This window comes from Mus musculus, chromosome 1 (assembly GCF_000001635.26).
Source record: "Mus musculus strain C57BL/6J chromosome 1, GRCm38.p6 C57BL/6J".
Taxonomy (NCBI): domain Eukaryota; kingdom Metazoa; phylum Chordata; class Mammalia; order Rodentia; family Muridae; genus Mus; species Mus musculus.
Genome location: NC_000067.6, coordinates 133,824,143 through 133,845,188, shown reverse-complemented (window position 1 = coordinate 133,845,188; position 21,046 = coordinate 133,824,143). Strand labels below are relative to the sequence as shown.

At 48.8% G+C, this 21,046-nt stretch overlaps 2 long non-coding RNA genes across 2 annotated transcripts; one reads left to right on the top strand and one right to left on the bottom strand.

The window, feature by feature from the left end:
* Positions 1-12,594, top strand: Gm41954. Its single transcript, XR_878538.2, has 3 exons — positions 1-652; positions 9,684-10,016; positions 12,311-12,594. It is a non-coding gene; the product is annotated as a predicted gene, 41954 (long non-coding RNA).
* On the bottom strand, positions 6,817-10,000 carry Gm28441. The gene is made up of 2 exons (XR_387406.1): positions 9,945-10,000; positions 6,817-8,103 (listed from the first exon to the last, which is right to left on the bottom strand). It is a non-coding gene; the product is annotated as a predicted gene 28441 (long non-coding RNA).
* Positions 12,595-21,046: the final 8,452 nt, after the last annotated feature.

Genomic DNA, 21,046 nt, shown 5'->3' with positions numbered 1-21,046 from the left:
GCCCTAAACTCTATAACCTTAGTGAGCAGACAGATTAAGATGGGCTGAGAGCTGTTCAAACCTTCCATTGCCCCCTCCACTACTTGTCACCCTTATTTCTAAAAGAAAAATCGAAGCATGCCGTGCTAGGGCCCTTTTGCTTTAAAATGCCAACAGGAGGTGAACACAGTAGGGACTCCCCGCTAACTCCAACTTCTCCCTGCTGCCCCGCTGCTGGTAACGGGAACCTGAAAGCAATTCATCACAGTAATGACAGCTGATGCCAGACACCCGGTGACTGATGGCCACGCTACCTGAAGCACGTCTGCCCAGCTCTCTCTTTCACTAGAGTAATTATTCGGGGTTGGTGGAGATGGGGGTGGCTAACTCAACTTTGCACCTGCCCTGAGGCAGGAGAATCAAAAAGAGACAGAAACTAATGGCTGCAAGAGCTCATAGAGAAGATGGGAAATCTGTCCGTTTAGAAAGGCAGCTCACCCCTGCATTTCTAATGGACTCTGGCATACCCTCTCTGGGAAAAAAAAAAATCTGGAAAGGCGGATCGATGCCAGGTGAGCTGTGTGGAAGCAGCAAGTCAAGAAGAGGCTTTTCCATGCCCACTGCCCTGGCAGACCAAGAGGAAGGACACGGGACTGCAGCAAGATGGATGGAGGTGAGTGGGAGGAAAACATCCATATATGAAAGTCATTCAGGGGACAATTTATTTTCCAAAGAAACACTCCAGAAAGCTGGTGTGCGTGTGTGCATGTGTGTGTGTGTGTCTTCAAAACATGTGTCCAGTGAGGAGCAGTGGCAAGCTGTACTCTTTCCCTAGCTGCTATAAGGGAAGTGAGGCTGAAGACCCTTCCCTAGTTGAGTTCCTAGTGTTGTGATAAACACCATGGCCGAAAGCAACTTCTGGAGGAAGGGTCAAAGTCTAGCTTCTGGGTCAAAGTTCTTCATGGAAGGAAGTCAGGACAGGACCTTGAGGCAGATGTATAGGAGCAGAAACTAAAACAGAGGCCATGGAGAAACACTGCTTACTGGCTTGCTCAGCCTGCTTTCTTATCTATCCAGGACCACCTGCCCAGCGTGGCACTACCCACAGTGGGATGATGGGTCCTCTCCCATTAATCAGCAGTCAAGAAAACGCCGCACAGACGCGCCTATAAGCAACCTGATAGAGGCATTTTCTGAATTTAGGTTCTTCTTCGCAGATAACTGTGGCTTATGTCAAATTCTCCCCAAACCATACACACACTAATGTAACCAGGACAGAATCCCCTGGAAAGGAGGTAGCTGATGTCCTGTTAAAAAGAGCCATTGCGTAGATGAAGTAGACAAATGGACTCTTCATTCAGTCACGACTGGTGGGGCAGCTGATGGGGGAGGTGAAGAGTAATCCTGCCCTGAGATCCTTGGTTTCCCGAAAGAAAAAGCCAAGTAGGATTTAACTATCACATCTTGGGAGGGATGGCTGAGATGTGGAAGGAGGAGGGGAGGCCCAAACACAGGAAACTACAGCATTATGGTCACATGGTCACAGTGGCCATATGTCCCATGCCAAATTCTCGGCCCCCTTCTTCTCCCTCAAATCTCAAAACTTGCCAGACTGCCTGCCCCAAGTGCTTGGCTGCTCATCTGTCATCCTCTCTCCCACAGCTGGTCAGAGCTGGTGAGACTTGACTTCTGACCCCCTCGTCTGGTCCAGCCCTTTCTTCCCTGCAGCCGTCTGCCTGACTCATCAGAGGAGGCTAGGAAAGCACCAGACTTAGGGATTACAACCTCTTAGCTGTCTTCTGCCTTCACCCGCTAGCTAGATATGGAAAAAGCCAGCAGGGTCCCCTTCCTTGGTGTCTGCTCCACACCAAGGTCATGATCTCTGTGGATGTAGTCACAGGACTAGGAGGGTGTTAGGCTGGTTGTTGCTTTAAGTTGTATCATATCTTTAGAAAGTTCTGGATGCTCTGGTAAAGGAATTCTATTAACAAGAGTGGTCTATTCTCTAAGAAGAGTCCTCCAGCTGTCCAGAATTGCTGGATGAGGGTATTGCTCGGATCTGCTGAGCACTGGTATCGAGGGCTCATTTTCCAGGGAGGAGACCTGCTAGAGGGGAGGCAGTTCCACTAATTACAAATAAATGTCTTTGTTCTTAATGAACAATCTGTCTTCTGCCTCCAACTTGGTTCCGTCTCCTGCTTTCTAGGAATGGAGCCCTGAGGTTCTGTGGGGGTGGGGACACCCACTCCTTGCTCTCCTGCCAGTCATAGCCTTTCAAAAAACCTGGGAGCTTGGCCTCTGGTATTCCCTGGGGAAGTTTGTGGGGAGAAAGGCCCTGGAAGCTTCGGGAATAAGAAAAAGAGGGAGATGGAGGAGGGAGATAGCCATCTTGGTAAGAAAGGTGAGGGAGCCTGGCCAAATTCCTGCAGGAAGGAGGAGCTTGAGCCCGCCTCTTGCCTTTCTCCTCTGAGGAGATGTTGTCCCTTCATCTCCCTCCTTCCCAGTGACTCGGGAAGGAGCATTCTGGGACTGGCTCATATTTTATTCTGGGCTACTTTGAGGGGTGCGAGATGGCAGAGAGGGAGAGAGACAGAGATGGGTGGTTAGAGCCTAGTCACTCCCCCTCTCTGGTTCCCACTCTGCCCTCCCCCACTGTGTTTTGAGGTTGCCAAGGAAACCACACAACTGAGCTGTGATCTGCATCTTCTATTTTGTTACACCAACCCACCCCGCAACCGGCAAACTTTGTGAGGCCAAGTCAGTGGGAGTGGTGTCAGAGCCAAGATGATAGGCAAGAAGAGGTGGCTGATGTCCTCCCACACAGCCGTACATGCTACGCATGCATCACACACACACACACACACACACACACACACACACACACACACGCACGCGCGCTTGTACATGCAGATACTCATGCCAATCCCTAAATACTCTCTCTCCAGCACACATATACACACAGCCCTACCTACTGAGTAAAGAAAATGAGAAACAAAATGGGAAAAGCCCCACCCTGCCCATTCCAAGCACAGCATGATCCGCAAGCCTGCATCCTTCTCCCATCTGAGCCTGCTCAGCTACTAGAGCATGGGTGTCACCCAACAGCCCACCTGCTGCTGCACTCCATCCAGGGGAGCCAGCAAAGCAAATCACCCTAGGGATGAATTCTGGGGATCGAGGGGGCAGCAAGCAAGAGAACAATCCAGAAAGTTCCTGTGGGAGTCATCTGTTTGATCCTGAGAAGGGCTCTGAGATTTGCTCAGCCTCACAGCTGCTCCCTGGCATGGCAAGTTCAAGTGCTCTCTGGATGCCACCAGAGAAGGTCACATGAGCTTTGCACTCTCTTTGTGGCTGAGGCACTGAGGACCAACAGCCACTTTCCCCACATCAGCCACAAAGCCGTGTGTGTGTGTGTGTGTGTGTGTGTGTGTGCGCACGCGCGCGCGCGTGCGCACAAGTGCATACACTTACATGTGGGGATGAGCGTGCATGTGGGGACCCGTAGTGAATTTCTAGAATCACCTTCCACCTTACTCATTGAGACACGCTCTCTCAGTCATACCCAGAGTTTAAGGAAATAGCTAATCTTCCTAGACAGCGTGCTCTGGGGATCCCCAGTCTCTGCTCTCTAAAGCTAGAACCACAAGAGGAACACCCTGCCAGCATTTCTGTGGGTTCTGCAAATCCAAATCTTAACCACTGAACCATCTTCCCAGCCCCTGGTGATTGTTTTTCCTGGGAGACCTGAGGTATGGACACCTGAGGAACAGTGAGTGGGAGGGGTCTGAGGTCAAGTACGAGGTCCACACAGCTAGCCTGGGGCAGATACAGTCTGGAAGGCCGGTGTCTGTTTAGAATTAAGTCATAGGACAGGCATAGCAACACATGCTTTTAATCTTGACATTTGTAAGTTAGAAGCAGGAGGATCTCTGTGAATTCCAGGTTAGACTGGCCTACATAATCAGGTCCAGGACAACCAGGGCTAAACAGTGAGGCACTGTCTTAAAATAAAATAAAGTAAAAATAAATAAATAAATAAAAATTAAAAAGGCAAAGAAATCAACTTCAAAACTCAGGAAAGAGATGTTGAAGGGAAGGCACACTTCCATTATGTGGCAGGACTTTGTGATAGGGTTCCAGGCTAGACCAGCCCTCACTACTCACATGCCACCTTCAACAGGTAATTGATGCTCAGGTATGCACCCCCTCCCCCACAGGCCTGATGTGTTGATCCCTAACAAGACATTCTTGTTGGGTTGTCTTACCTCCACACTGGTCTGAGAGTTTCTTTTCGGGGGGGGTCTTAGAATGACCCCTTGCCTGTGTACACCAATCCCTCACCCTAGTGCTCTCTTAGTAAGAACCCAGAAGTGTGTGAGTGAGGGACTGACTGAATGATCTGATCGTGCCTATGTGAGGCTCCTCCCATGGGAGAAGCTCAGTGTATAACCTGTCAAATGCCTGGCTGAGTGGGCTGCACGGGAGTCTCACCATGGAGACAAGGGCTGAGCACCAAGGAGCGAAGCCACGTTCTGACGCTTTTAAGTACTAGAGAGAAAGGCAGTTAGCAAATGACCCTCTCCACGAAAGGCCTGAGAGGCGCATCCTCTAAAAGGCTCTGCACAGAGGGGCCTGCTGGGTGTGCATCCAACAGTAACCACGAGGCTTGCTTCCGTCGCGTTGCTATAAGCCCATAATCATGTGGATTGCGATGCAGCTGCTTTGCAGTCATTAAGTCCTGATGTGAGGGCAATTACACAAAGGCCTGCTGCAGCTACCTGGGCCAGGAGTGGGCTGGAACTTCCTGAAGTGCTCCACCTCCCCTATTGGGAGAAGCATCTAGAAAGGTATAGGAGGGTAGCGAGAACTTCTTAAAATAGACAGGAAGAAACAGAAGGGAGAGAGGGAACCGGTGGGGGCCAAACCTGAGCATGTTGACAGGGTGGGAAAGTGGGTGCAGAGGAGCCACAGGCTGGAATGCAGATCCTGGTAGAGAAACCCAAGGCACAGAAGAATAAAGCCTGCCACCACACCACAGATGGGCAGCTAAGCTGAGCGTGATGCCTGAGTCAGTGAATCCAGCACTTATCACATGACCTCTGCCTGTCCCAGGCTCTGTGTTAGGGCACCAGGGATCTGAAAGCGTAAGACTGAATATACGACACACAAACCCTTGCCTTCCAGGGTACACAGCATAGTGACGGGGGTGTATACAAAAACCACAGCTGTAGACATTGACTTGGTAGATGTATATAATGCAACAAGAACACCATTCAGGGGCTTCCTCAGCCTGGAGGAGTCTGCTGGGCTCTGTGTTGGAGGATGTGCTAGCCAAGGAAAGAAAGCAAAAGGGACACACACACACACACACACACACACACACACACACACAATGGTAGGTGCAAATAGTGAGAAGCCTTGGGCTGATGGGAAAGAGTTCACTGACGCAGACAAAGACAGCAGGAGAGGGGGGAAGAGGGCCAGGGAAGAGAGGGCCACATGCGCTCAGCCAGGGAGTCTGGACTTCAATCCAGAGCTGATGGAGAGTCATTGATAGGTTTTCCTGGGGTGCGATGTGGTGAGACGTATTAGGAATGTCACGCTGACCACTCTACGAGAGGCGAACTGCAGTCAGGGAGAATAATTAAAAGTTGGCTACTGGGGCTAGAGAGATGGCTCAGTGGTTAAGAGCAATGACTGCTCTTCCAGAGGTCCTGAGTTCAATTCCCAGCAACCACATGGTGGCTCACAACCATCTGTAATGGGATCTGATGCCCTCTTCTGGTGTGTCTGAAGATAGCTACAGTGTGCTCATATACATAGAATAAATAATTCTTTTAAAAAAAAGTTGACTACCATTGTCAAAGTGAGAGATGTGTATCCTGCTTTCTGAGATGGGAGGGCAGGGGCCTCATCATGGTTTTAGTAAACAAAAGTTGACAGACACTCCTCAAAAGAAACTATGCAAAGACCAAACTGGAGGCAGAGGCACCCCAGGGCCAAAGAGCTCTGGAGAAGAGAACTTCAGCTGAAGAAGATGCACAGGAAGAGAAAGAGAAGAGACTGGAGGCCACAGAGGCCAACCAGCAGAAGGAAGGGGGAGAAGTAGGGTCATCAGGAGTAGATTGGTCCAGAAATCTATAAAGCTGCCATTGGGGTTGGCAAAAAAGAGGACAAGGGATGATTCTTCTTTAAAATCAAAAATCAAAGCCCACCTCCAGTGACACACTTCCTCCAACAAGGCCACACTTCCTTTTTTTCTTCCTTCCTTCCTTCCTTCCTTCCTTCCTTCCTTTCCTTCCTTCCTTCCTTACTTCCTTCCTTCCTTTCCTTCCTTCCTTCTTTTTCTTTCTTTCTGTTTTTTTATTAAAGATTTATTTATTTATTTTACTTATATGAGTACACTGTAACTGTCTTCAGACACACCAGAAGAGGACATCGGATCCCATTACAGATGGTTGTGAGCCACCATGTGCTTGCTGGGAATTGAACTCAGGACCTCTGGAAGAGCAGTCAGTGCTCTTAACTGCTGAGTCAACTCTCCAGCCTAAGGCCACATCTGCTCTAACAAGGCCACACCTCCTAAACCCTCTCAAGTAGCGCCACTCCCTGATAGCCAAGCATTCAAGAACATGAACCTACAGAGGCCATTCCTATTCAAACTACCACAGGTGTAGTGGCTTATACCTTTAGATGCTGTCACTCAGAAGGCAGAACCAGGCAGATCTCTGTGAGTCTGGTCTACTTAGCAATTTCTAAGCCAGCCTTAGCTACATAGTGAGAACTTGTCAAAAAAAAAAAAGCAAAACAAAACACAACACAACACAACACACCATAGAGAGAGTAAGTTTACATTTTAGTGATTTGGTAAGTTTCCTTCCGGATCCATTCTTTCTAGTTGCTACTGCTGCAAAAGCAGAATTGACCCATACACACTGCTCTGCAGCCTAAGAGCACATCACAGCCATTCTTGTAATGGCAGAGCATAGACTCCAGCTTCATTCTTCAGTGCAGTGTAGTACTCTATCCAATCCCCTCCTCTTAAATTCCTGGCCTTTTCCATATATATGTCCGTGTGTGTGTGTGTGTGTGTGTGTGTGTGTGTGTATGTGTGTATGCATAAATACAAAAATATTACCTGCTGAGTCTATTCAGTGTTGCTTGTATGTATGATTTCAGAACTGACCACTGGCATTGGATGACTAATTGGGGGCTCACCCCTGGAGAAGACTCTTTCTCCCTCTTTCACAATTGTTAGTTGCCTGTAGTTCTTCATCTAGAGCTGTTCAAGTCTTGTTTGGGCAGCCACGCTGTTGAGGTGTCATGGAAGACGCTTTCGTAGTATTTCTAGGAGGCACATCTCTCAGCAAACATCCTGGTCCCCTGGCTCTTACAATTTGTCTACCCTTCTTCCATGATGTTCCCGAGCCCTGGGTGTGTGAGTTATCCTATAGATGTATCTGTTGGGGCTGGGTACCTGACGATCAGTTGCTCTCTGGATTGTGACCAGTCTGTTGCAAAGAGAGCTACATTTATCTGTGGGGAGAAGTATTTAGGGGCTGGAGAGATGGCTCAGCGGTTAAGAGCACTGATTGTTCTTCCAGAGGTCCTGAGTTCAATTCCCAGCACCCACATGGTAGCTCACAACCATCTGTAATGGGATCTGATGCCCTATTCTAGTGTGTCTGAAGACAGTGACAGTGTACTCATATATATAAATAAATAAATCTTTTTTAAAAAAAGAGTAAGTATTTAGAATGTTCTTAGGAATTAATCTGTTTTAGTGAAGTGGTGGTTGTAGGTTCTCCTCTAAGGCTCATGACCTCACTCAGGGAATTAGCTAGGTTTCCCTCTTGTTAAGTGGGCCTTGGGTCCAATGAGATAGCTGTTGGTTACTCACAAGATATGAGTGCCACTCTTATGGCTATCTTGCCATGTTGGCCAACGTGGTTCATAAACTTCACAGCTAAGTAAGTAGGGCTGTTGGTTGCTTTCTGTCCTTGGCAGCTGGCTTAGCACTTCTGAGACTATGGAAGTTAGTCCTTGGGTCGGATCCAGCTTGGGTCCTCCATGTCCTGTATTGCAAGTGTGTGCTATCTTCAGCAATAGGGACTTGGCTTCAACCTGTGGGAGGTAACCAAGGGCAACCACCATGCCTGTGTTGTTTGAGGACTCTCTTGGGTTTCCCTGACCAACACTTTTAAAGGGGACTTCTCGTGCCTGGAACTGAGGATAAACTAGGTGCACACATATCCTTGTTACATATATATGCTATACACAGGCTTATATGTATTATATATAACTTGGGGAAAATAAAAAATATGTGGGCTGGAGAGATGGCTAAGAGGTAAAGAGCACTGGCTGCTCTTGCAGAGGACCCTGGTTCTGTTCCCTGCACCACATGGCGGTTCACAATGGTCTGTAACTCCAGTTCCAGAGGATCCAAGCAAAACATCAATACACATAAAAAATAAAAAGAAATCATTAAAATATTTTTAAAATAATGTGATTTTTTTTGTAACCTTTCAAACCACCGTACTATTCTTTTCCTCTCCTCCATCCCTCTCTTTCCGTTCTGACCTCCCACCCACTTGCTTTATTTTCAAGGCAGGGTTTCTCTGTGTTGCCTAGTGTGGTGGTTTGGATAGGAATGGCCCAATAAAATCATGTGTTTGAATGCTTGACCCACAGGGAGATGCACTATTAGGAGGTGTGGCCTTGTTGTATGAAGTGTGTTACTGAAGGGGCCTGCTTTGGGGTCTCCTGAGCTCCAGATACATCCAGTGTTGTACAGTCTCCTTCTGCTGCCTTTGGATCAAGATGCAGAGCTCTCAGCTTCCCCAGTACCATGTCCACCTGTGTACTCCCATGCTTCTGGCCATGACAATAAAGGACTAAACCTCCGAATCTGTAAGCCAGCCTCAATTAAATGTTTTCCTTTATAAGAGTTGGCAAGGTCATGGTGTCTCCTCACAACAATAGAAACCCTAACTAAGACACCTAGCCTGGTCTCAAGTGATCCCCTTTGCCTCAGCCTCCTGGTTACCTGGGATTACTGGTACATATCAGTATGGCTCCTCAAATTTTCATCATTACTAAAATTTAAAAACATAGCCAAGTATGGTGGTATATACTTGGTGTCCTAGAACTTGGGTTGTGGATATAGGGATTCACACACTGAGTTTAAAGTCAGTCTCAGCCACACAAAGGCTTGGTTAAAAAAGAATGAAAGCTGGGTTCAGGGGATGGCTCAGCAGGTAGAGAGGGATGCTTGGCTCCACCCCTATCAACCTGTGTTCTATTAGATCCCCAGATCCCACAAAAGTAGAGAGAACTGACTCCATAAGGTTGTCCCCTGACTCTTGCATTTGTACCATGCCATATGTACTCTCCCTCCCCCTCCCCCTCCCCCTCCCCCTCCCTCTCCCTTCCCCTCTCCCTCCCTTCCCCCTCCCCCTTGCCTCTCCCTCCCCCTCCCCCTCCCCTCCCCTCCCCTTTCTCTCTCTCTCTCTCTCACACACAAACATACACACACACACACACACCCCTCCACCACAACCAACAAGAATAACAATAGAAATTTTTAAATTAAATAAAATTATAAAGAGAACAACAAAAACCAAAACGGCATATAGCCATTTGCCCGCCTCTCTTTAAATTTAAATGCTAACAATCTGACATACACATTTCAAATTCTGTTTTAGGCTCTACGGACTTCTCCAGATGAACCTCACTAAGAAGCCCTCAGGGGGCTGGAGGTTGCCACAACTGCAAGCTGCCCTCATTGCATCTTTGCTCGAGGCTCCTGGGGCTCCAGGGTCAGGATCTCCTTACCATGACATTCCCTAGCTTCCTGAACTGGCCTATCTCCACCTCTGCTCTCCTGAAGCCATAGTAGGCTACTGGAATTACGATTTTCACACAGATCATTTCTAGTGCATTTTGCTGACCCACCAACAGTCTACCTGGAGAGGGGAGTCCTCCTCAGGACCCAGCATGGAAGTCACTGGCTGTCTTTCCTGTCCCACCCCCAGCAGGTTGGTCCAGCCCCTACCCACATCAGGCCTCCACCATTGTCTCCATCACAATCCTTCTCTGAGTCCTTGCTGTCCTGTGTCAATCTGTAGACCATCCAGCCCAGCACGCTAAGTCCCTTGAGGATCAGATTCCTGTCTTGTTCTTTGTGGGCCCCAGAGCCCGGCACTCATAGTGGCAGTCACACTCAACAGATGCTCTTAAGTTGCCTTTGAGTAGGAGGTGGTGGCTCACACCAGTAAACCCAACATACAGGAGGTTGTGACTGGAAGATCACTGTGGATTCAGATCAGCCTGGGCTACAGAGAGACCTTGTTCCCTAAACCCTGAATGAATGAATGAATGAACGAACGAATGAATGAATGAATGAATTAGTGTTGCCTTAAGAATCACCTGGTGGCAGAGTACAGGGATTAGGCATCCTAAGTCTGTTTTCTAGGGGTCTCCATTAACAAGGGTACTCAGGACTACTGGAGACTTCCAAGATCACAACTGTAGCAGTGTCCTAACACCTGGTCAGCCTGGCTCTCCCTGGCCCTGCTCTGGCTCTCCTGCCATGGTGCCCTCCTCTCAGCGGAGTCACAGGCGCTCCTTACTTAATGGTCAAGGCCCAGACTCATCGCCCCACTGACTGCTCGCAGGCTGCTTGGAGCCCAGCCCCAATTCCCATAAATGGAAAGCGATTTGCTCTCATTCCCAAGATGAATCATTTTGTTTTAATAGCCTGTCCTTTGCTGGCAATGCCACAGCTGTCTGCTCAGCCTTTTGGCCGTCTGTTGGCAGGATGCCCTTCCAGGCCCTGTTAATTACCAAAAAGGGGGGTACAGAGAGGAGGGAACCCCTCAAAGAGTAGGGCACTGGTCAGCAGTGGGCCCAAATCAATGCAAATGACACTACTGTCCTTCCTGGACCCAGACACGAGTCCCAGGTAGGCAGCAGCTCCTGACATGTTGCCCACTTGGGGAGCTTTCTTGGTTATAAGACAGAACTAATGGAATGGAAAATCCAACCAACTGTGCTGGCTAGTTTTATATCAACTTAGCACAAGCCAGAATCATTTGATAAGAGGGACTCTCCATTGAGAAAACACCCACACCAGACTGGCCTAGGGGACGTTTTATTGATTAATAATTAGTGTGGGAGAGCCTAGCTTACTCCAATCAGTGCTATCCCTAGGCTGGTGGTCCCGGGTGTTATAAGAAAGCTGGATGAGCAAGCTATGAAGAACAAGCCAGTAAATAGGGCTCCTCCTAGCCTCTGGATCAGCTCCTGCCTCTAGGCTGCTGACCCGACTTCCTTAGATGATGGACTATAAGCTGTAAACTGAAATAACCCCTTTCCTCCCCAGGTTGGTCCTGGCCTTTATCACAGCAATAGAAAGCCAAGGACAGCTCTTGAGTCCCCAGGGAAACTTCCCAGCATGGAGTTCCTCTGGACAGCCTGGTGGTGTTGAGCTGAGCAGACTGGGGCAGGGGTGGGTTGGGGTGGGGGTGGCAGAATTATGAATGTTGATAATGAACAGAGACGTTTCAGGACCCAGATTTAGTTTTCAAATTTGCTATAAATAAGTATCATGGGGAGAAAATCCAACCTATAGTCCTTCGGAGGTGACCGCTCTGGGATGCCATGTAGAAAAGTAGCCATTATAGTCGTCTTCTGCACGAGAAGGCTGGTTCTACAGTTCAATGTGAGAGAGGCCAGCCTGCAGTTAGCTAAAGGAGTTGCTTCTGGCCCCAGTCTCTAGTCTCTACCCTCGATGCTGGTTCTGGGATCCATGGGCTATCTTGCTAATGCCTAGGGTCTGCCTCCAGGGCTAGGATCCTTAGAAGCTCAGAGTGTGCTAACCTTTTCCCAATGGGGGACTTACTGTTCACATCCTGACCATCTAAAAGGCTTCGGGAAGACACTGGCCTCCCTGCTTGTCCAGCTGGCAAGTAAGGACATGCCCAGGGGTGTGGAGAGGGGTCTGATGCACAGAAACGGTGCCCTGGCCTCGGGAGACCACCTCTGCCTGAGGGATCTTGAACTTCAGAAGTTCAGCTTGTTTCACAGCCTGGCAGGGAGGAAAAGGGAACCATGGTCCTCCCCCCCCCCCCGCCCCGCCCCCCAATGAACAGCTGATTCTGTAAGAGGTTTCCTGTAGCCCAATAGGCCATTGCTAAAGATTCTGTGGGATTGATGGAAAACATCTGGGTTTTTGTTTTTTTGTTTTTTCAATAATACACAGCCTCCATGGAAGATGGCAGACTGTTCCCATATTTTTCTCTTCTCTCATTTCTTTCCTTGCCTCATGCAGCCTGCCTCCCCTCCACACTGGCTACAGATTCTCAGACCTTGTCCAAAGTTTGCGTTCAAGAAAAGTCCCCTCACCCTCCTGCACTCTGACATGCGCCCCACGTGGGGCTTCCTCAGCAGTGAGGAGAGCCCGAGGGGGAGGAACCAGGACCCCAGGGAAGCTGAATGAGAAAAACCCAGGATGCTCTCCCCTTCAGTCGCTCCCACAGGGAGCGAGGATGTATGTAGCTCAGGGCTGAAGCACCTGCCCAGCATGCAGAAAGTCCTGGGTTCTGTCCCTCACAGCACCACAGGAAGTAAGTAAATGAAATTTGAAAATTAAAAAATAAACAATGAAAAAGGAAAGAAGAGGAAGAAGAGAAAGAAAGAGGAGGAAGAGGAAGAAGAGATGAAGGAGGAAGAGAAGGAAGAGGAGGAAGAAGAGGAAAAGGAAGGAACAAAGGTGACATGGCTGACTGGAAAGATAACCAGAGAAAACATCACTGACTCTCCCTCCCTGACTTCCTCCTCCTCCTCCTCCTCCTCCTCCTCCTCCTCCTCCTCCTCCTCTTCCTTCTCTTCTCAGCCTGACCCCCCCACCCCAAGCCTCCAGTTGACTTTGTTTGCAGTTATGAACCTATGTTGGGAGAGCAGGTCCTGACTGTCTGTGCCCGTGGTTGGAGCTCCCAGACAGCTCCTGGGAATAAACACTAATGGAGAAGCTCCCGCCGTCCTTACAAAGGCCCTGATGGAGCAGAGAAAAGAAGGGAGAAGCGGTGGGAAGCGAGGAGTTAACCTCGGCTAGGTTAAACTGCCTGAGATAATGTGTGGGAGCTCTCCCAAAACCCTGATGGATGTCGTTCTAAAGAAATATTAATCTTTCTCCCTTCCTCGTCTCCACTGGACAATTCAAATGCTTTATTAATCATTTATAACACCGCCATAGTAATAAGATTCATAAAAATTCAAATTGTATGAGTTTGGCTCTGTTCTTCTGGCTTCAGTTCAGAAAGCCATCTCTCTCACCCTCTTCTGGGAAAGGGGAGGCACCATCCCTTGGAATTCTCTCACCCTATTACATTCCGAGCAACCCCCTGCTTCAGATGACCTTGGGAAAGGTGTTTGTCTCGGGTCTTGTCTGCCAGGAAGAAGCTGAGATAAGGAATGAGAAGATGGCCATGTCTATCTAGCTCCCTCAGCCTGACCTTCCTCTGGCTGTGGTTCCAAACACCTCACCTCACAGGCCTCAGACTTAATACCGGGACCTCACTGCACCTGTCTTGGATCCTGGCACCAGATTACAGGCCAGGGTCTTAGCTGGCTCCTCTGTCCCTCTTATCTATTCTTTATTGTTTTACTAATGGATCCCTCCCCCAGGAATTAGGCACTCACAGAGTCACACTAGATGGATCTAGATTGAGTCTTTATGTCCACCAAAAAAGGGGGGTGAGGAGAGAGAGACAGAGGGACAGTGGGACAGAGGGACAGAGGGAGGGAAGGGAAGAACGAAAGGAAGGGAGGAGGATTTTGGTTTTGTTTGTTGTTGTTGTTAAGTGAAGCTGTGCCCATTGAACAACAGGACTGTGTTTTGAGAAATACATCCTTAAGGTGGTTCCCTCACTGTAAGAGCATCATAGAATATATTTACACAAAACTAAGTATAGTCAGTCATTCTACATGGTCTCTTTATTAGTAGTATTTTTTGAGACATGGCCTAACTCTACAGCCCCAGCTAATCTAATAAGGTGTGTGTCCACAGAGACCAAAAGAAGGCATCTGATCCCCTGGAGTTATAAGAGGTTGTGAGCCAGCTAGCCACCTGACATGATAACTGAGAACTGAACACAGGTCCTGCCTTGGGGATATAGCTCAGTAGAAGAGCACTTGCCTTAAGTGTGAGAAGCCCTAGGCTCAATCCCCAAGACTAGAAAAAAAAAATCTAGAACCAAATCCAAATTGGTTCTGCAACAAATCCTCTTAACTGCTGAGCAATTTCTCCAGCCCCCCAGACTAATCTTGAACTCACCAGGCAGCCTAAACTGGCCTTGAACTTGCTACAGTTCTCTGGCCTTGGCATCCTGACTACTGGAATAGCAGACATCCACCACTATGCTCTCAAAACATGGCCTCTTTTTATGATGCCAAGAAAGAAAGAAAATATGACCCTGGCATAGTGATTTATCTGTGTAATCCCAACATTCTAAAGGCTAAGGGAAGAAGATTGAGGGTTCAAGGCCAGCCTGAGCTATAGTATGGGACTCCATCTCAAAAACAAAAACAGGGCTGGAGATGTACGTAGAGTGCCCACCCAACATGTACAGGGCCCCTGGATTCAATCCCTAACAACATATAAACCAGGTATGACAGACTTGGTTTGAGTTTTATTGCTGGGAAGAGACATCATAACCAAGGTTAACTCTTATAAAGGCAAAGATTTAATTGGGGCTGACTTAGTTTCTGAGGTTCAGTTCATTATCATCATGGTGGGAAGCATAGCCACTCCCTATGGGTCAAACATTCAAATCCATGAGTCTACAGGGACTAACCCTATTCTAGCCACCACAGGAGGTAAAGTCAGAAAGAGATTCGAAAGTCATCCTTGATTACAGTATCGAGGCCAGTCCAAGCTATGAAAGATACTATGTCAAAACATCAACATAAATAAATAAATAAATAAATAAATAAATAAATAAATAAATAAATAGAGTGACTATACAGTCAAAAGCCAGCTGTTATCAAGTGTTCTATACTGCAGACCTATACTCAGCTACACTGCTATACCTGTGTACAGTTGGCAGGCTGGGAGGCTGGCACACACCAGCAGCATCACAAGCATGAGCATACAGTGTGGTGACCTTTCCTGGCACCAGGACTCTGTCTCTTGTAGCTTTGGGGAACTGTTCTCATATCTGCAGCCCGTCCTTAGCCAAGCCGTCCTCGCACAGCAATGCATTGTAAAGGCATCAACTTTCCTCCCTCGGGGCCATCCAACTCTCAGTTAAAGCAAATGAAGAAGTCAACAGCGTTCTTGCCTACCAGTCTGCCTCTCCCCCAGGGCTGACTCTGTGGTGGAAAGTCAGGGGCTCAGAACCTCTCCAAGCACACACAGATACACCTTCTGTGTCTCATGGGATCCTATGTCTTAGCAGATTCCTACCTGTGTCTGTCCCTTCCCCTCTGTCCTTCCCCACTCTCCTCAGAACCAAGCTCCCTCCCTTCTTCCTGGACCCCAATAAAGCCTCCCACAAAGGCTAACAGTCACTCTCAGGGGCTAAAGACCGAGTACCACCAACCCTCCTTGGCCTGCTCAGCCAGGCCTCTTTCATTTCCCTTTGCCGTTCAGAGTCTCCATCCTTTCCCCTGTGTCCCAGCTACCTCGTCAGCCTACTGTCACCTTGCAACTGCCACTGCCTTACTTTGTGACCTCACTCCTGGTCTTTACAAGAAGTGACCCTCCTCAAGCTCTGCTGTAGCCCACCCACCACCCTGGAAGACCTTCCCACCCCCTTCCCTGCCTGCCCCTCCACACTACTCCAGCTTCTAAGTGTGGTGGTTCATCTCCCTTTGGAGTGTTTGGAAACTTGCCTGGGTTAGAGCAGTGGCTCTCTCTCAGGCACACAGGCCTTGTCTGACCTGTCTCACTACGCAGACAGACTGAATTATTCATTAGTAGGAGCGAGAGCTGCTAAAAACCACCAGGCAGAGGCTGGTGAGATGTTTCTGTACCTCTTAGTGATGCACTGAGCTATTTTTCTGAGTTGCTAGAATTCCATCAAATAGGAGTAGGGGCCAAGCTGATGGTCAGAGATAAAAGCCCTGTGCATTTGAAGCCTGCCTGCCATTTCCAGGTTTGTGATTTGTGTGTCTGGCCAAAATGCTTGATTTCCCAGGGGTTTCCTACTCTGATGCACAGAGAAGGAGATTGTTTCCTCCTCTTGTGTCACAGACATCTTTGCCCCTGGAGATCAGAAAGGGCTTCATAAAGTGCTTTGGAGGATCTGGAGAGAGAGGCTGATGATTTTGCTCAGCCCTCTCTGATGATATTAGGCGTCTCACCAACAAGCTGGCCTAAGAACATGGCAGGCACACACAGTCCTGAAGGTGCTACACAGGGAGCAGGCAAGCAGTCCTTCAAGAACTTCATGCCGGAGATACCAACTTTCCACTTAGGAAATTCCTATTCTGGAAGGATAGAGAGGTCCATAAAACAGTAACTATGGATCCCAGAAACAAGTACGGTGTGTTGAGACACTCTTCCATGGAAAATGTTTAGACAGAAATAGAAGCCAAATGAACGTGAGTGCCCATCAGACCACTGTTCTTGGTCACTGACACCACCCCCCCCCCCAAGTCTGTTTGGCTTTATAGCTAAGAACCCACAAATATTAGGCTCTGGGCCAGTCCTCTTTCCCCAAGGGAAGAGGAGAAGAGCCCAGGACCACAGCTTCAAGCCTCTGGTCTCTGCTTTATGAAGCTGCTGCATGAAGAGAACCAAGAGCCAAGAGAAAGGCTAGACTTCTGACCTAGACCTTCCAGGTCACAAGTCATCTTCTGAAAGGGACGTATGAGATGATATGACCACAGTGACCTGGGATGCTAGGTGTGTTTGCCCACTTGCTATAGGCTAATGGTCTCCCTACCACCAGCAAGCATACAGAGAGCTAATGGTGCTGTTCTGTAAGCCCTGAATGGGCTTGGAGCAGTAGACAGGAGAGGGACCAGAGGAAAGGAGGCCAGGGGGCATACAAGCCTAGTGATTTCCATTTTAGTCACTGAACTTCTGGATGGAAGCCAAAGAAGCTTTGGATGTCAGGATGTCCCTGCCATATCATAACCCTACCTTCAACACATAGAACAAAGGTAGCAGATTTACTTATTTTTGTTTTAGATGTGAATCCTTTGTCTGCATGTGTGTGTATGTGCCATGCATTTACAGGACCCACACAGACCAGAGAAGGCCAATGGAGCCTCTGCAACTGGAGTTGCAGGGGGTTGTGAGCCACCATGTAGGTGCTGGGAAATGAACCAGGTCCTCTGTAAGAACAAGCGCTTCTAACCTCCAAGCCATCGCTCTGGTCCCCAAGAGCAGCCTTTGAAAATGATTGTTATGTGGGCTGACGAGATGGCTTAGGGGGTATAGGCGAGAAGCTTAGTCAATGCCCTGGACCCACAGAGTTGAAGCAGAGGATCAACTCCTAAGTTGTCTTCTGTCCTCGATGTGTGTCATTTTGCATGCATACCCACACATGTGCAATGCACACACACACACACACACAACAGAGAGAGAGAGAGAGAGAGAGAGAGAAAGAGAGAGAGAGCAAGAGAACATAAATCAAATATGACTTTTAAATGCTTAAATAAAAGTGTTCTTAAAAGTAAGGAAAAAAGAAATGTCATAGCTTACCTGTGCTAAATGAACGCAGGACAAGTCAGGGCAACTGAGCAAGACTCAGCCTCAAAACTAAGATCTCAAAATGTCTGCCATGGAGAGACCTACCTGCAATCTCGGAACCCAGTGGGCTGAGGCCAGAGGACCAGTTACAAGTTCTAGTTCGAGGCCAATTTTATCTACATAGTTCCAGGCTAGCCATAGCTTCCCCTTCTTTTCATTCTGAGATGAAGCCCTGTAGGCTCCCCGGGCTAACCTTGAACTTCTGGCCTGGAGCTTATCCCACCTCAGCCTCCTGAGCACATGAAACCAAAAGCGTGGATCATCACACCTGGCAGCCTAGCCATTTAATTACACACATCCTGACTCCCACAGAGGACTTCTTTTTAGGGGGCCAAGGATGTGTCTCAGTGGCAGAGCACTTACTCTGTGGGACCCTGGAAAGAAAGAACAATTGTTTGTTTGTTTCGTGTTTTTGTTTTGTGTGGGTTTTTTTTGAGACAGGTTTTCTCTGTAAAACTCAATTTGCATAGCAGGCTAGACTTGAACTCACAGAAACCCACCTGCCTCTGCCTCTCAAGTCCCAGGATTAAAGGTGTGCACACCACACACAGAAGAACAATTTCTAAGGGAAAGTCTTAGTTTGCTCTTAGTCCCAAGTCCTTCGTAAGGGTGTTTGGAAACAAACAGCCATAAAAATGACAACAGAGCCCAGCACAGTAGGCAGGTCACCTCCACCACTTCTCTCCCCAAAGTTACCCCACCCCACCCCCACTCCCACCCCATCCCTGCAGGCTCAGCCTGTGGGGTCAGTGGGATCACAGGCACAGGGGGTCTAGGAATGAAGTAGTGAACATGGATCCCTCCATACACTTACAGCTCCTAGGATGGTATCTGAATTAAGGAAAGAACACCCACCCTCCCTTGGCCCAGCTCGAGGAAGAAAAGGCAGCAAGGTAGAGCCTGGCTGTTCTGGGGCCTTGGGAATCCAGGCTGGCCTGGAACTTCAATAGTCTCGTGTCAACTTCCCAAATCCTGAGATTACAGGTTTGCCTTAGCATGCTCCGACCTCTAGGCTCAACCTCGTACACACTTTTTTTGGTGGTGGTGGTGGTGGTGGTTGGGTGTTGCAGTTTGCTGTGGTTTTACAAACCCAGGTCTCACCCTCAGGCTCACAATGTAGCAGATCTGAGCCTCAAGAGCTCAGATTTCTGATCTCCACCTCCCAAGAGCTGGAGTTCCTGACTTGCACCACTACTCTCAGTTTGAAAATCCCTCCCGGAGCTTCGGAGCTTCGAGCTTGGTATTTGCACTTGAGCAGCGCCAGACTCCAGTGGAGTGCTGGTCTTTCTTGATAGGGTCCCACAACCTCTCAAGCCACCGGAAAAACCGTCATGAATGGTACAGCCACACAGGGAGCTGGTGAAGACAGTTCACCATTGTGATAATGATAGTTCAACAGCCTCTGAAGAGTCAACTGTTCTTAGCTTAAAGACGCTTCTAATTCTGCTGGACTCCCTGCTCGCCCTGATGCTCCCTGAACCATTTGCAGCTGACAAGAGCCCCAAGTGCTCCGGGTGGGTGCTCATCACCCTAGGACACCTGCTTCTCCTCTCAGCCTTTGGCACCGCCCAACTCCCTCACATCAGGACCGCCTGATAGGCTCCCCCTCCTGCCCGGCCTTTGGTTCTCTGCACGGATGGCTGAGCAGACAATCAATATTTATCTGACTCTGCCAGGCTCAGCTCCTGGGAGGCCCAGCATGTCCCGGCGTGGGCGGGCTTTAATGCAGACACAGAGCTGGTGAAGAGACCAGCCAGGCCCCTGTTCCTTGCATTCTAGACTAGGCCTGAGGTCAGCAAAAGCCAGGTGGCCACAGTCTGACATTCTAGTGACTAGTCCCTCACAACTGTCAAGGCTTATCTGTGCCCTTGTCTCATTGTGGCACCTGCTCTTGTCCCTGCCCAGGGCTTAGGGCTCCTGTTCATTGTGATGTTAACCAGACAAAAATCCCTGAGTAAAACCAGGGGAGAATAGCAAGCAGGTGCACAGCAGGGCACAGCCGCCTGGCTAGAGGGGTTTTGGGGAAATATCCATCTGGTTCCAGTCCCTCCACCAGCAGCCCCTCCTATTTACCTCATTCTGTGTCACTCCCTTGAAGCCACTCAGTGTTCCACAGGGTCATCCCACATCTCTCCCTGACCCTCTGGTTCTCCTGGCTAGCTCCACCCTCCTCCCCAAGTCTTCTCTGACTTAGCCTCCCCAGCCCTGACCGCTTGCCCTTTTTCTTGGTTCCTACACAAACAGCTGGCACAGTGGTAATTTTCTCTCCTGAAGAATCAAGCCTCTCATGAGGGGAATCATCTCCCCTGCATCTGGAGAGCGGGGACCATGGCTAACCCACCCTGTGGCATCTGTCAGAGCCATTTCACAAGTGGCTCTGTAAACATTTGTTGGTTGACTGAATGACCTCTGACCTCCACATAAACCAGAGAATTTCTCAAGAATAAGATCAAAATACCTATGTCTTATCTTTTCTGGGACTCTCCAAGCACAGTCAATAAAAGGATACCTGTCCTTAATTGTTCAGCCAATGGAGAAAACCCGGAGACAATTTTTTGTAGCTACCCATTGAGCTTTCCTACCCTGCCACCGTTCCGTGGCCTACTTCTGTGCCCTTTAAGCAGTTAAAGCACCTGCCCTGATCAAGTCATATTCCTTTGAAATCCAGAGTGGTCTTGGCTTGGTTTGAGAGTTTGTCTACTGATGCATTTATCAGTCTATAATAGTTGCATCAAAACCATCCCGAGGTTTAGAGAATGTGACTGAGTGGTTGAGCCCTTGCCTAACTCTATGAGGCTGCTTCACACAGCTTTCACTCTTCCACACTAACACAGGACTTGTACCACGTACTTGGTCTTCATGGGTGCATGCCCATTCTCCCAATGAGGAAACTGAGACTCACAGGCATAATAATGGATGTGGAATCCTTGTTTGGACCATGTTCTTCTGACTCTGGCCTCCCGAATAACTCCTTGTCTGCTCTGGCGTGGCCCTTACAAACCATACCCTCCAGAAACAGTCTCTGGTCCTTGGGGACAATGGAAACTTCTTGAAGAAAAGAGTCTGAGATGGCTTAGAATTCCACTCAGAGATAGAGGTGCCTTGGTGTTTCCTGCCGGTGTTGTGGATGGGGCACGGAGGTCAGAGCACTGCTTAACACTAAGCGGGTGCTCTCTTCCTAGTGAGCTGTACGTCCCCCTCCCATACAACTAGACATCAGCCAATCTTGGTGGCAGGGGCATGCCCACAGCACTCCTGAGACCCAGGAACCAGTAGAGCAGCCCTTTTCCCTTGGATCCTTTCAGA